This window comes from Centropristis striata, chromosome 17 (genome assembly GCF_030273125.1).
Source record: "Centropristis striata isolate RG_2023a ecotype Rhode Island chromosome 17, C.striata_1.0, whole genome shotgun sequence".
In the NCBI taxonomy this organism is placed as follows: domain Eukaryota; kingdom Metazoa; phylum Chordata; class Actinopteri; order Perciformes; family Serranidae; genus Centropristis; species Centropristis striata.
In genome coordinates this window covers 27,023,672-27,039,834 of record NC_081533.1, presented here as the reverse complement: position 1 = coordinate 27,039,834, position 16,163 = coordinate 27,023,672, and the positions used below count along the sequence as shown (strand labels likewise).

General features: G+C 40.4%; 1 protein-coding gene across 2 annotated transcripts in view; it reads right to left on the bottom strand.

The window, feature by feature from the left end:
- The window catches only part of nrxn2b (neurexin 2b), a 948,314-nt gene that overhangs the window by 47,025 nt on the left and 885,126 nt on the right, over positions 1 to 16,163 (bottom strand). The gene's annotated exons all lie outside the window — the stretch shown is intronic.

Below are 16,163 nucleotides of genomic sequence, written 5' to 3'. Positions count from 1 at the left end.
AATCACACACAGAACCAGCAATCATTAAACAACAGAATTATTACACTGTGAATGAGTAAAGCAGAAAAAAAGACATTTCAGTGTCAGCAATACAATATTGTTATTTCACATGAGCAGGAGATAATCACACAGTCCTAGAAAAAACATTTCATGGTTGTTTCAAGGAAGACATATTTTGGTTCCCGTAGCACACAAAGAGTTTGTGATTAGAAAATCACTACCTCCCAAATCTGACAACAGGATGGTGTGCTGCCCGTGGAGCATCCCTTCACTTTGAATTTCTACTTCAACTAAAGCAAAAAAGGATTTAGTCAAACTGTCTGCACTGTTTTTCTCAGTTTTTTTTCCTCCTCTTATGCATTAATTGAGCACTTCTCAGTGGCACTTGGCAATTAGCATCACTTCATCAGCGTGTCAAAGAAGTTTCATCGCCGCTGTGCAAACTTATTATCCCTCACTTCACTTCAATCAACCTCTGGGTCATGCTGCGTACATCTCCAGCACTGTCAATAGAGACGGAGCTGGAATTAGGGGAGAGGAGGGCTGCTGGTGGCCGGGCTGGGGGTTTGATGAAGTCTAATGTGGTGGCAATGTCAGAGGCTTAATTAGGATTTATTGTCTATGTCAAACGGCAATCTTTGCAGATTATAGGCTATGCTAGCACGGTGATTTCCCAAAAAATGGGGTCAGGGAATCCCCAGGCATCCTTCAGGAGGGACATGTTTCTAGGGAGGGGTTCCAGAAAATTAGCAACACGCAATTATCATTATTAGAAACGATCCAATTTACAACATTTATGAGTGAGAAACAGAATAAAAAAATGTGTCACATGCTACATACAAGGTGATACAATTCAACTTTGAGGGCCCTAATTAGCCTACAGTGTGTCTGAAGAGTACTTAATTATCCCTTACTACCCCAAGCACCAGACAGTAAATCAAGCTACTCTTGACTCTAAGTGACGTCTATTTACCCCTGGCTCAGTTTTGATTAGCCACTGTAAGCCTAAATGAACCAAATACATAACTAGCTAGCTTGGTACAAAACAGATATAGTGGTTGCAAAGCTCACCAGTGAGATCTGTTGGGTGAAATGTGGAAGTGTTATAGGAAACAGCAGGTCTGAGATAAGTTTTTCTTCAAACTAAGTTAATGCTACCTTGCAACCGCCAAACCGAAACTTTGCAATTCTGCCTGTTATTCTGTCATTGCACAGGGCACTACCTTAATGTTAATGAAAACCTGCAAGTCTTTTTTAAAAAAAAAAGACAGTTTTGACTTAAAAGCTTATAAAAATGGGCTCCGAGAGCATTTCGCCCAATGTGTTCCACCTCTTTTGCTTTTCCACATGGAACCAAATCCCAAACATGATTGGTCAATACTACAAACAAACAATAAATGGAAAACAAATGATTCCGATTGTTTACAGATTCAGCATTGATATCTATTCATAGCACTGAACAAATCTTGAAGGGAACATATCATGAATAGGGTTGCAAAACTCCCGGAATTTTCCATGGGAATTAACGGAAATACAAAATTGAAGGTTGGATTTTAACAGGGAACTTAAATTTAGTTGGGAAAAATATATTTTAGCATAATCTTGACTAAAAAAAACAAGATTGAATTAAGTTCACTTGAATATATTTGCTATTCCTCAATCACATGCACATAGCTTCCTGCCTACAAATAAATCTGTTGGAATGTTCTTTAACTGTATTATTTTGCATGGATGTCTGCTTATTAAAAAACAAAACGGTTAATTTAGATATGATACAGTTCGTTTAAATTTCCCCCAAATTCCAGTTAATTCCCATAATTCCCATGGAAAGTTTCTGTAAATTTACTGGAAAATATCCACCTCTTTTCAACCCTGATCACGAAGAAGTAACCTTTTTCAGTGTTCTCATACAATTTGGTATCTGGAGTAACAGCCAACCCACAAACTGTGAAATAAGAATACACTGTCATTTTTTTTAACTGCTTAAATCAGAAAACAGGATTCAACAAGCCATTCAGATTTGACTCCCCCTCCCCTTCCTATGTTCCATGCAGACTCAGAATATACTGCTTCCTATCTGAATATCTCCACCCACAGCTTGAGCAGTGCCTTTGCAAAGGTGCACCAAATATTTCTCACAAGCCAATCAGAGCAGACTGGGACTGGGGCTGAATACAGGTGCATAAAAAACATGTTTTGATCATCAAAACATTCTAGTAGAAACCCATAATGCAACTATGAACCTGAAAATAAGCGTTATATGTCCCCTTCAAAAGTCTCCTGAAAACACAAGCAATTTTGGGCCTGAATGCGAGACTGAAGCAGAGTTTAGGACCAAAATCTAAACAGTAAACAGACGAGCTCTGAAGTATATCCTGCATTCTAACTAGTATACTTTGATTCTGCTCCCCCCACTGCTCTGTGCTGCTGCAGTGATCTAAAATAGACCACCTCTCAGTTCTGCAGTACCTACTTCCACTCCCCAGGGGTCTCTCTACCCACGCCTGCCTGCGCAATAATGGCTCACACAGGCTGAGGAGGAGTGTGTGTGCGTGAGCATACTGTATATGAACAGTTGTTTGTGCATGGGTAAGATAGACAGCGTGAAAAAGATAATGAGAATTGAACGGAGAAGAAGCGTAGTGAATGATAGCTGGCGGACGGATGGAGAAGCATATAAGAGGACAAGCTGGATGAACATGTGACAGTAGGCGGTTCCAATTTAACACATGACTCAGTGCCATTCACACACTGCACCTGTAGCTCCCTGTGTTGTGTGGGTAAGAAGTGACATTCAGGTGCAGGTTGCATACAGAAAATGATGAATTGTGAGTGGATGTTTTCATATTTTTATTACATATAATTGCCAGTAATTATACTTTTTATTACCTGCAATAACACCCCAATTAACCTAACAGGGGGTCTGAGGAATCTGCGAGGTGGGGCCACTTTTTTAAAAACAATTTCCATTTTTTTTTTGTAGTGGCACTTCTGAGAGCTGTATTGGAGCATCTTAGTGTGACCAATTACATGCATGTGTTCACACTGCACTTAAGATTAGCCAGGTACCACTCTGCCTCCTGGAAAGGCTGTGCAGCAATTACATTGCATCACACACACACAACACACAACCTCCCATTCTGAGATGACATGGGCACTCTGCAGCAGTCACTGAAGCAGAGAAGGGGAGGCAGATGCTGCTGGTAGCACGAAGAGAGGAGAGGAGAGGAGAGGGGAAAGATGGGGGGGAAGTGAGAGGGGTGGTGGTGGTGGTTTTTGAGAAAAGGCGATCAAAATAATAACAGAGTGAAAGGAAAACAGTGGGAGGCAGCAGTCCTTAGTGAGATGAATCAATCCTGTGCGTGCATGTTCTTCTCCTACTGCTGCATCTGTTATCTCGTCCACAAATCTGACTAAACCTCCTCCCTCTTCTAACTTTCTTGTCTGAATCACGCTGAGGCAACTGCTTCCAGTAATCCAATGAAGAAGGGTCCATTTTATCATCCAAGTAATACTTGGTGATGGGTATCAACTGGAGAGATGTAGTTCTCCCTCTAGCGGCAGCTGTGAGACACTGCAGACAGGAAACTTAATGGGTTTGCCTCCTTTTCCCTCTGTGCTCCCTCTACAGAATGTTTACTCCCTTTTTTTTGCTGCCATCACTCTTTAACCTAAAGGTGCCATATGCAACATTTAGAAGACTAATATAGAAGATTATACAACAGTTATGTAAGGGATAACGTACAGTGAGTAAGTAGTTATTGTGAAAACAACCCCAACAAGGTCATGCAGGTCTTGAATCACCCTAAAGGCTTCTTTCTTTATACACTGGCTCTAAGTGAAGCCCCTCCCTCAACGCCTTTGTATTCATGTCCCACTGGCTCGCTAATCACTGTTTGCAATGTTCTCTACCCAGACAGCTGTACTGCTCATAAGGCAGTTACTGCTCATTCGATGGTGCAGAATGGCCACTGTGGGTCAGGTCGTGGAAGTTTAATGCCTACCCTCTGGTCTGGAGAACTGGATATAGTGTTGGAGGTGGGGCCCTGTTCATTCCTATGAAAGTTGTTCAGTGGAGCCTCCAGATTTTCCAAATGTCATCAGACCAAATTGAATGAATTCTGATAGAGAAACGGGTCATTTTGCAGGGTTGTGATGCTCCAAAAAATGTCACTGTTACCTCTGCTAGCTGCCCCTATTTCAGCTCAACAAGCATAACAGCTTGTGACATCAGAGGTAAAGGCCATGTGTAGGCATCCTGGATTCTTGAATGTTGTATATAGCACCTTTAATCCCTTTCCTCGCTTTTACTCACTTTTACCCCTTTTCGACCAAGGTGAACCTAGTTTTTTTGCTGGTGCTGGTTTGCAGTTGGTTCAACGTGTGAACCATTTCAGAACCTGTTTGCTTTTCGACAGGCTCGAGAGCCACCTCATTACGTCACTATATACGTCTCTGCTCTTCACGACTATAATAACAACTTTGCGAGCCTACATTTGCAACCAAATATGACTGGTACAACACATTTGTGCTGCACGTCTTGATCACCATTAACACTGAACATAAGAAGTTAATGATTTTGACTTTGTTGTAAGCTAATGCTAGCCTGCTAATGCTAGCCCGCTGAAACTAGCCCACTAAAACTAGCCTGAATAAATCACATTGCAGTTAAACAAATCTAATTAAATGGTTGATACATGTTTTAGTTGGTCTTGTTGGTGATGATAAGCCCCTGACGTATGTGGTTTATGGTTCAAGACCAGCAAAGACCTGGTGCCGCTCTGGAACCAGTTTTACTGGCTGAGAAACGGTTCTTTGGCAGCCAAAATGCGAGGAACTGGTTCAAGATTAGGCTCTGAGTTTCTCAAACCATCATTCATCCGCACCTTCCCATTCTGTCCTCTTTCTTACTCTCTCTCCATCTTGAATTCTTTCCATGCCTCACTCTTTCTTTGAACCTTCACTCCCTAACTCTTGTCTCCTAATTCTCTTATTTTTCTGTAAGCCTTTTTCCTTTTTTCTTCTTTTCTCCACAATTGTTATTTTATTCACCCAGTCCTTAAATTTCTTCCTCCCTTCTTTGCCTTCTGTTCTTTATTTCATCCAAAGTCTGTCCTTACTTCTCCCTTCTTCCTACATGTCTTTCCTCTCACTTGCCCCATTAATTCCCTCCTTTTGTTTTGTCCACCTTCACTGCATTTTATGCCTCCATCCTTCTTCATTGCCTGGTAACAGTGCGTATTTTACCAGGAGATTAAATGTGGTACATTGTGACACATGCACTGCCATCCATTACAACACACACGCACACATACACACACAAACACACACACACAGTGTCTGACTAAGTGTATAGTGGGGAGAGTAATAAGAGTGAAGTGTGTGTGTGTGTGTGTGTGAGTGTGTGTGTGTGTGTGTACAGTATGCAAATGTGTGTGTACTCATTCCCTGGCAAACACGAGTGAGTGACAACGTCCTCATCAACAACCAAAAAATGTCGGCGGAATCGACAAACAATGGTTTTGTGTATCTACTCAAAACAAAAAGACGGACAACAGGAGGAAAACTGGGGAAGTGATGCAAAGCATGGAAAGCAGAATGTGGTGTGATGAATGAAAAGTATGTAGAGCCACAGGAAAATAATCCCACAAAGTTGTGTTGGACAGGTTTTTGTGTCATCCACACTGCACTATCAGAGAATCTAAATCCCTCCGTGTCCTGCTTGTTTGTTTGCATCTGTTTGCGCTCGGATCCTTGGAGAAATAAGTCATTCTGAGTGAACCAGTGAAACTTTTCCCTTCTCGCTCTCCTCCCCACCAGCTGAAGCCTGCTCTGCATGAGAATGGGGGGATAGATTAAACAGCTGGGCCCTTGTCTTCTCCCTCAACGCCATTATCACACTCACTCCACTCCCAAGACTATTCCCTTTGCTTGATGTGAAAGACAGCGAAACAATGCTATCGGACCTGGCGCTCATGGAAATCTGATATACAAGAGAGAGAAAAATAAACTAGCAAATCAAGCAGTGGCTGTATACTGTTGATGTATGTAATATTTATTTAATAGCCAAAAAGTCTGATAAAATGACCCCTGGTGATGTTGTGATGTCATCGGGGTCATTTCAGCTTGGGCTTTATGAAAAGGTATAATTAAAAGCTCACATTACAATCTCAAGGTGTTGCAGTTTGAAAGTTGTGGGTGCTAACCAGTTACCTTAAACGGCAGCTGGATTCTAAGAATATCACACGTTTCTGATGCTAACACCTTTTGTTCAGCAGGATAATCTTCACAAATGAACACCACTCTTTTTAAGTTTGAAGCGTAAATGCAGCTGACGGAATTAAAAAGTAAACAATATGCTATAGCGAACTACACCACGGTTGCATCACTTGAACATCACTACCGTTAGCTTCAGGCGGTCTCCAACAAGCTAACCAGCAGTTTTACAAACTAGCGAATCCGTAGCCTAATACATTTACAATCTACAAGAGTTAGCAAGAGCTCTGAAAAACACGACTAGAGGGCTGTGGGGCCGAATAGTGAGAGAGTTTCTGTCCCTGTCTGGCGTGATGACGTTTTTCGTCCCCGACAACCACTAAAAATCTCAAAATTCAAAAGCAGGGGTTTACTAACATATTTTATGTCCTTCAACAAAACACTAACATCTCTTCAGCTTGTGTTAACCACAGACCTTATTTCAGGCATCTAACCAAAAAAACTATTCAAAATACTCATTGAGTTTGAGAGGATAGACCCTGTGGTGCTAAATTGCTAACTTACTTCCGGGTTTAATAACTATGGGGCCCTATTGACAGCTATGGGCATGATTTAAGGACTCACCAACAGTGGTGATGGTGACGTAGACGCTGTTAGACACAGAGTTCATTCAATCCACTGCCAACAGTTTTTTGAAAGTGCCTGAACAGTTTCCAATGATGGCTTCTGAGATGGTTCTGTATGGTTACCAGTGAAGGAGTCCCCAGTAGGAGACGCCATTGGTGGCATCATGTTAAATGTAGGATTCTAGTGGAGCTTGACCCAAACTAGGGATTAAAAGTAAGGACTTTGCCACTTTGAAAAGGTATTGCGTCTGCCCTGGATTGTGATGCATATAATAGCATGGCACTGTAATATGATAATGAGATAATACAGGTATTATCTCCTTTACTGTTAGTTCACATGTAGTGTACTTATGTGCAGCAGTCACAAGCCAGTAATTTGTTATTTCAGGGGCGGCTGTAGCTCAAGATGTTGAGCGGTTCGTCCTCTCATTACAAGGTTGGCTCCTCTTGTCTGCGTGTCGAAGTGTCCTTGAAGCCAGTGCCGAGCATGGCTTGGTGTATGACTGTGTGAATGAGAGGCAAATTGTAAAGCGTTTCTTTCCCCTGGCAAGGTAGAAAGTCGCTTTATAGATACATTCCATTCATGTGGCGAAAACATGGCCCCAAGCCTTTCATAAATGCATTTTCACATTTCAGACTCCTTCTACGGCTTGGTCAATAACATGACAGAAGATATTATAAGTACTTTGTTAATAATCAACTGTAAATGTCTTATTCACAGGAATACTGTACATTTGCTGGATATATATGCAAACAAGCTTGTGCATTCCAATTAAAGGTGCATATAGATAATAATAATAATAATACATTTTATTTGTAAAGCACTTTTCATACAGAAATCTCAAAGTGCTACAGAAACCAGAAACAAGAAAGAGAAAACTCATTAAAATCAGCAGTAGATAAAAAATACAAAATAAAAGACACGGGTAATAAAGTAGATATCTAATTTTAAATGAAATGTAAACTAAGGTATGAGCCAATAAACCAGAGGGTGGTCCACACTTATTCACACTAGTCAGATATTTTCGGCCAGCCAAAATGCCCGCGGCTCCGGACCCCCTGAGGCTCAGAATGCCCTCCCTAAAACACTGGTGCTATCTCCGCTCTGGAAGCAAGAAACCTATCTTTCCTCCTCCTGCGCCCCATGTTGGGCGCCTGGAGCATCAGCTGGATTAACAGCCATGATGGGACCAGTCCTGGGTGGGTATCACAGCTGCTGTGCTAGGGGCAGGGCAAGGGCACACTGATTGACTGGCACCTCAGGGAGACACAAAGCAAGGTGGAGGACAAACGAGAGACCTGCGCGCCGTGCTTGGAGTGTAGAGTGTCTGTTTCTATGTCTGTCCGGGAGAGCTAGATTCTTGTGTGCTGATAATCCAGCATATGAATCACACACCGCTCTGTCTCCTTCTGTATCAGTATATGTGTTAGTCTGTGTTAGTACATGTGAGTGTGTGTGGAGACTCTCCAAGGAGCCAACTGTATATCATGTAGCTCTGCAGGCAGCCAGATGCCCTTGTACAGGACACCCACATCGGAAATCCATCCACAAGAATGGAGATTACATTGGAGACGATTGGCCACCGGCCATCCCGCTCTCCCTCCCTCTCACAGAAACCTCTCTCTGTCAAGCTAGCCTCATTCTGTTTTTCATTAGGTAACTTTAGATGGATTGCTCTCATATCCACTGGATATTTGGGAGCAGATGGGGAGAAGTAACCACTGCCCTATGCACTGTAACCTTGTGCTGCTAAATGTATCCCTGCAGAAATCTCCATCTTATCAGGCATTCTTTATCTGTTATCAAGTCTGAATTTTTTTTTTCTTAAAATGAATCTGCAAGTGCAATAAAGATTTTCCAGTAATTTTCTCGGGTGTCAGTAATGTGACCGATTGAATGTGAAAGCTTACTGTGCCAAAATCAAGATATATAATAGGTGATATCAGAAAAGTTTTTTGAACCTGGATCCTATATTCCCATTGGTTTGAGCCTAAGTGACCAACAACAACTTTGAAACTGGTCCACCACTGAGTGAGAGCACTACGAAACAAACAACAGTATAATCCTTTGGTGCAATTGTGCACCATCAATGGATTTCCACTAAAACACTGACTCAAAGTCTTCAATTAGACACAAACAACAAGATCTCCAGCCTAAACGACAGAATAGACCGTTTATCAATACCACCCATAAAGAAACATATGAGCATTTGTCAAAATTAGCGTTTCTCATAAAAACAGCATATACGTCACTGTACATATGTGTATGGTTCGCGGTTGTAAACAAAACCACTGACCTATGTTAAGGGCAAAAAACGTCTTGGTATAAAAGACAGTTTAAACAGTAAATAAATGTATGTAAATGCCGGAAGTAAAGTAGTTACGTGGGTGATGTGAGCCATTGAAGTTATGTAAAAAACGCAAGTTACGTAAAAAATGCAATTCATGACCATAAAAAATGTAATTCACAAACCGTGAGCCACGGAGATTACATAAGTTACGTAAACAACGTAAGTTACGTAAAAAAACAAAACAATTTACAAACCGTAAACCATGGAAGTTCTGTAAAAAACGACCCAATTTTTGAGGGAAGACGAGTCTGACACAAAACATGAAAAAAGGGACCAGGTTAAAACAAAAAGCTCCCCTTTAAACCATCTTTAAAGTCTAAGCCAGATTTGTTTTCAGAAAACAACACTTTTAGGCCTCAAAAAAAGGATAAAAAGTACATGAAAAGCTGACGCTTTCGCAGTGCATTGTTTCTTTTAAGCCAAAGATTGCAGGCAAGTTGTGTTGCTTCATGTGAAACGCGCAGGAAAAGAAAGCGATTTACCTACCCACCACACTCTTTGTTCAATGTAAATACCTCACCCACTGCTCATGTCAGCATGCATTTGAAACAAATGATATCTCAGTGTTTTAACTGCTTGCTCATCTTTCATCTGTGCTGCAGTTATCAATCCAATGTGCTCGTTTTCATTTCTTCCCCTCTCTCTCTCTTCTCGCTTCGACAGGATCCTCGCCACCTTTCATCTCGGCCACGGTGGATTTGTGCGAGGGTGGCTGCCAGAGTGAGCCAGAGAAAGCCCCCCCACTCATGTGGAAATCAAAGTTGTCACTTCTCTAATTACCTAAAGCAATCTTTTCCCTCTCCTGCTCCGCACTACTTAGCTGCGTCTCCTTCTCTCTCCTTCTCTCTCCTCATCATTACTTTCTCCACAATTTCTCTTTTCTCTCTCTCCATCATCCCATAGCCACAGGCCAATAATTGGAGATACCTTCCAACTGTGTAAGATCCAATCAGAAGCAGTCGCAGAGCACCAGAGGCCCAATAAGAACGAGGGGGAACTGTCATCAGTGACAAGTAACTGAGCTGGCTGCCCTCAATTAACTCTCTCCCACTTTTTTTGCTTTACTTTTCTGAATATAATGAAGAGTAAAATACAAATCCACACTATGACAAATGTCATTTATGCATTGTGTCAGATCAAGGATGGGCAGTTGCAGTTTTTTCCCCTTAAGGGTGTTATTAGACTGCAGTGTGACTTTAAAACCTCCATCAATAGTTACAGGAAATATTATTTAATTTATGTGTTAATTTAGCCAATGCAGATTAAAAAAAGGAATCACTGAGGTACTTCATGGTATTAGGTGAGTCACTGAAACAGTGATTCCCTTCCTCACAGGGGACACAGTATTCAGATCCTTCTCTTAAGTTCAGTAGCTGCATTACTGCATGAAAACGGCATAAAGCTTAATTAGCCAATTCATCAGTTAGTCAATCCATAGAAGAATATATATATTCTTTCTTCATGTGAAGATTTTTAAAAATCATTTATTTATTTATTTATTTTTATATGACATTTTAAACTGGATATCTTAGGCCCTGAGAAACTCTATTGGACATAATTTACTATTTTCAATTTGGAGCAACATTTATTAATTAATTAATGTAAGAAAAAAAAATTGTCAATTGTAATTTTGTTTTCAGACACAATCCTCCATTAATTGTGGTTTCATTTTCATTGTGATATGTTTGGAAGAGATTGATTAGTAAAGTTTTAAGAATAATTTCCTTGAAAGAGGTAAAAAAAATGTTTTGTCCAACTTTATGATCAACTGTGTATTATGCAATCATTTTTGCGTAGTGTACCTAATAAACTGGCAACTGCATATAATATGATTGGATTATTATTGTAAATATAACGTATTAACTGGTTGGAGTGGGACACATTTTCACAACAGACGATAGTTTAATCTATGACGCATCATGTAAGATGATCATATTTTTTTCCTAACTCACAAAGTAAGTATTACCTTTAGAGTTTCATAACAAGCAAGGGATCATGGGTGCCAGATTCTCCAAGTAAGGATTCCTTCAGTGTTCATTCAGGAGGTTTTATTATCCAGACCTGGTGATTTAATTTGGAGAAAAAAAATGAAGTAGTATAACTGTAAAAATCAGTGGTTCTACAATAATGTTGGCGGACACACGAAGTCCCGCTGGTGCTGTGAGCTGAGATGGCACTAACATCTGCTCAAATGCTGACTAAAATCTTTTATCCGGTTAGTTAAAAAGTTAGAGAGTTAATAAACAACAATATAATAAGTATGTAAGTGTGAAAATCTGGATAAGACTGGAGAATCTGGATAAGACTGGATAAAAAGTCAACCACAACACTTTAAACACAGGTTCTATTAAAACTAAGGATTTCTCTAGGTTTGAAAACTACCAGTCAACAAAAAATATAACATAGTCATTTAATGCAGAAAAGATGCATACAATACCTTTAAAAGCATAAGGGTGGAAGTTAAATTTAATATTTTAAGGCTTCTTAAATGGAAATACTCAAATACCTTTAAAAGCAGTAGAGTGGACGTTAAATGTAGTATTTTAAGGCTTCTTAAATGGAAATACTCAAATCAAGCACAAGTACCCCAAAGTTGGTGTTAATTACAGGCTATAATGATAGCTCGGTAGATGCTTTGTACTTAGACTATACTGCCTGGTGCTGCTACTGTAATTACCTTAAGCACCCTTAATGACTACAATAAAGCTAACAGATAAATGAGTCAGGCTGACAGCATATAGAGGTGCTCCTCCTAAACAATATGATGGTACAGATGGTTTCCAAGGCCACACCGGGCTCTGTGCATCACCGCGCACACTCATCTGCCATCTTCTGCTCAGCGGACCATCAAAGTCACGTAGAGCTGCTCCCGTACTCCTTGCTCGGAGGCCCGAACTAGTGAAGTGAAATCTAGTCCGCGCTCAGCTAAAGTCCATATGCCTCCAGCCATTTGTCCGACTGTGTTGTCTTGTTTAAAGTGCACCCCTCTCCTGTCCTAATCCTGTTGCTCTCCTCTGCTTTTAGCATTTTAACTGGCACCGCTGAGTGCTCTCATTGCCAAAGGGGATGAGGGAAGCAGTTCTGGACCGCCTCAACCTCCCCTCCTCACATTGTCTCTTTATCTTCCTTTCTTATTCACAATTGGTTTTCTTTCTCTTGGAGTGTGGAGGTCGCATAGACAAAGATGGATATCTAGAAACAGTGGAGACATGATAAAACGGGGAAGGAGGAAGAAAAGAGTGCAGCCGAGAGCTCATTTGACCCCTTTTCTTCTACCATTTATCCAAGGAGTAAGGACATTAACAGCTCAGTCGGAGGAGCTGGAGCTGACCTCGCTGGCACAAAGAGTCTCTCCTCCTCTGTGAAAACACGTGTTTCTTCTTCCCCTTTTCGCTCTATCTCATTGTCAGCCGTCACTCTGAACAGATCCTCTAAATGCCTAACAGAACAGGGGATTACAACAGCCCTCTCTTTCTACTTTGTGCATATTTATTTTGCTGTCCTTAATTTCTGATCAGTATTAAGTGGCGTGCCAGTTTTCTCAAAGTCTGTCATCTCGCAGTGCATTTCAATGCTCCCACTTTTTGTAAGTAAACATTATTACGTTGGCTTTTTTTTTTTTTTTTACAATGGCTTATCAAAAAATCTAAGTTTCTCTGAATGTACCATATATGGTCACTCTCTCTTCAGAACCAGACTAGTTGCTTGAAAAAAAATCAACATTAACCGACGGGACCAGATTGGCCTACACCTACATGCTCTCAGCTAAAATTTAATTTAAAATTTACCGAATTTCCCTTCGGGGATGAATGAATGAATGAATGAATGAATCAATCAATCAATCAATCAATCAATCAATCTATCAATCATCCAATCATCCACCCACCCATCCATCTATCTATAAGATTTTACACCAACCTGATAGAGAAACCAAGCACAATGACAAACTCCTGAATGGTCACAAGTCCCATTTCCATCAACAAATTTCTCTGTTCATTTTGAAGATCTGCACGAGAACATACTTGATGGAAACTCCAAAATTAAATAAAACTTTCAAGAATGCCCATAGAAGTTTTTACGCTCGATTGAGGTGGTTCTTGTCTTTTACAGAAAATAGTCAATGTGCTAAATGGGAGATGGAAATGCGAACATTTAACTCAAGACAAGCTGTCATGAAAGAAGAATTGGATAAGTTGCCCAATTGAACATAATTCCTGAAATTTCTGTAATGGGTGGCCAAAGTTGTTCGATTTGCAATCTATTTTTGGTTATTTTTTCTCTCAATCACTCCTTCTACTGTTTTCTTTCTCGCATTATCTCTTCTTCTTCTACTGTTTACTGACAGGTTAGCCTACAGCAATACATTACACTGCTATCTGCTGGCTAAAGTATGTTTACTTGTAAACATGGCTACATACAAGACTTGAAATACAATTTCAGATTTACCAGCTTAGTTTTGTATCGTGCGATGGGTTCTGCCTAGCAAAAAGCATGTTTTGTCTCAGGCTAACTACTACTAGCTAACAAAACTAGCTAGCGTAAAGACCACATGTTTGCACAGACATTCTGCATGCAGCCCAAAAAAGTAATTTCACACTCATGGACGCCTGTAACGTAATGGACGCCAGGAATCCGACACTGCCCACATTTATAAAGCTCTACTCAGAATGCCAGACCAACACAGACCCTCAACTGTAGTATGAATGGGACGTGGAAAGTATGATGAGCCTTAAAGCTGAGTTACCAGAGAATCCACCTACCTACGGGTTTTCCTATTTCCACAATTTCTGATTAACATCACCAACAAGTTGGTGGGCATGACCAACTTTTATACGTATGTTATATCCATACCTTAAACCAGCTATTCTCAACCTTGGGGTCGCGAGATGATTTCTGGGGGTCGCCAAATCATTTTGGAAGTCAGCTCTGTCTCCACTGTGTTAAAGTGTTCATGTGTTCATGTGTTTTAGTCTTGTTGTGATTTTGTGCCTTTTTTTTTTGTCATTTTGTATCTTTTTCTTGTCATTTTGTGTCTTTTTTTTGGTCATTTTGTGTCTTTTTTTGGTCATTTGTGTCTTTTTAGGTCATTTTGTTTCTTTTTTGGTCATTTTGTGTCTTTTTTTAGTCATTTTGTTTCTTTTTTGGGTGATCTGAACTGTGCGTGTGACATTGTGTTCAGTGAGCAGGGGTCGCGGACAACATGCATGTTAAATTGGGGGTCGCGACTCAAAAAGGTTGAGAACTACTGCCTTAAACAGACAATACTTGATTTAACTGTAATTTAATGCAATAACAACAGCATTTTTGGAAATCATCTCAGTCCAGTCATTTGATCTCATTGTGTTTAACCGTGGTCGTCTTTGATGTTTTGACTGACAGAGGGAGCATGTGATAAAATTTCAAGCTGGAACTATTACTCCTTCAATTCTTTTCAGTGAGTAATGAAGCCTACTACTTTTTGTTTGCCTCCTGTTCTTCTGCTGTATTGCTCACCTTGACATCATTGTGATGATGGCACTAAAAGGGTCTATAAATTGTGTTGTAGCTGTAGTAGCAATTATTACTGTGGATTGCTATATATATATGTGCCTGCATGTGAGGGGTGCGCACATGCTGCAGCATACTGTACTGAATACATGTAATCTTCCTTGCTGTGATGCAATCCAATTTGTGAAGTGCTTATTATTCAGTAACAAGCAACATGCAAAGCCTCATCCATCACAGCAGTGACAGCAGCTAGCTTCCAGCATGCATACTGGATCTCGCCCTCCTCTGTATTTTCTACCCACCCGCTTCTTCTCTATACCTCCCCCTCTTCATTCATCTTCTCTCTCAGTCCATCATTTTTCAGCAATGCATCCCAAGCACTTTGCTGTAGAGTACTATTGCCTTTCCTCCCCTCTATCTCCCCTGCCATCGACCCCTCCATCCATGCATGACAACCCCCCCCCCCCCACACCGCCACTTCCTATTTCTAATTCTACCCAACTGCAACCCAGTCAGAAACTAAAGCAAAGTGACAGTTTTATGGTAGATCTACTGCCTGTAAATACTGGAAAGTGAGAAAGAAACTGTACGTGTGGAAGAGAGACAGTGCTCTCATTGCTCATAATGACACAGTTATGAGGCAGCAAAATATGGTAATCCCAGCCAATACACTGCGATGGTGACAATATAACTACGGTTGTAAAAATGCATAATGATTATCTGAAGCTCAGGGGGCACAGCAATGAAGTCCAAATGCCAAGTGTGGTATAAACCCGCAGGAAATAGATGGATTTTTCCAGAAGCTCCCTTCTTATCGTAATGTCATAATCTGAGGTGAATTACTGCAATCACAAAAAGAGTTAATGTGAGGCGATTTACAAAGAGAGATGATTATGATGATAATGACATGGAGTGAAGACAATGCAGAGGCACAGGTAGACATAAAAAAAAAAATCCTCATACACCCCAACAGATACATATATCCTCTCAAACAAAGCTACACTAAACAAGTTCATAAAAGTAGCCATATACAGTATGTATACAACTTTATATAAAATTACATCAGCAGGCAACCTCTGGGTCTGAAAACTGAAGAAGTGCCTTAAACCTGCATTCTTTCTAATGGCCAGCAGGGGGCCGCTGGTTGCAAAACAAGTCAAATTGGATTGAAGTCTATGAGAAATGTAGCCTACTTCTCACTTGATTTATTACCTCAGTAAACATTTTCCTAATGACTTTATGGTGTCAATCTTTAGTTTCAAGTCTTCTTCCATACAACATGAAGGTCATTTTGTAAATTATATATGATTTAGGGTAAAATAGGTACTTAATGGGAAAATCACCACACCAAAAAAAAATCTTGAAATAGCATGTAATGTCAATGTTATAGTTACTTCAGTCCAGTCATTGAAGTGAAAAAAAAAATAGTCTTCACACTTTTTTCCTTTGAGGAATTTAGCAATAAAATGTGTCATGATTCAAG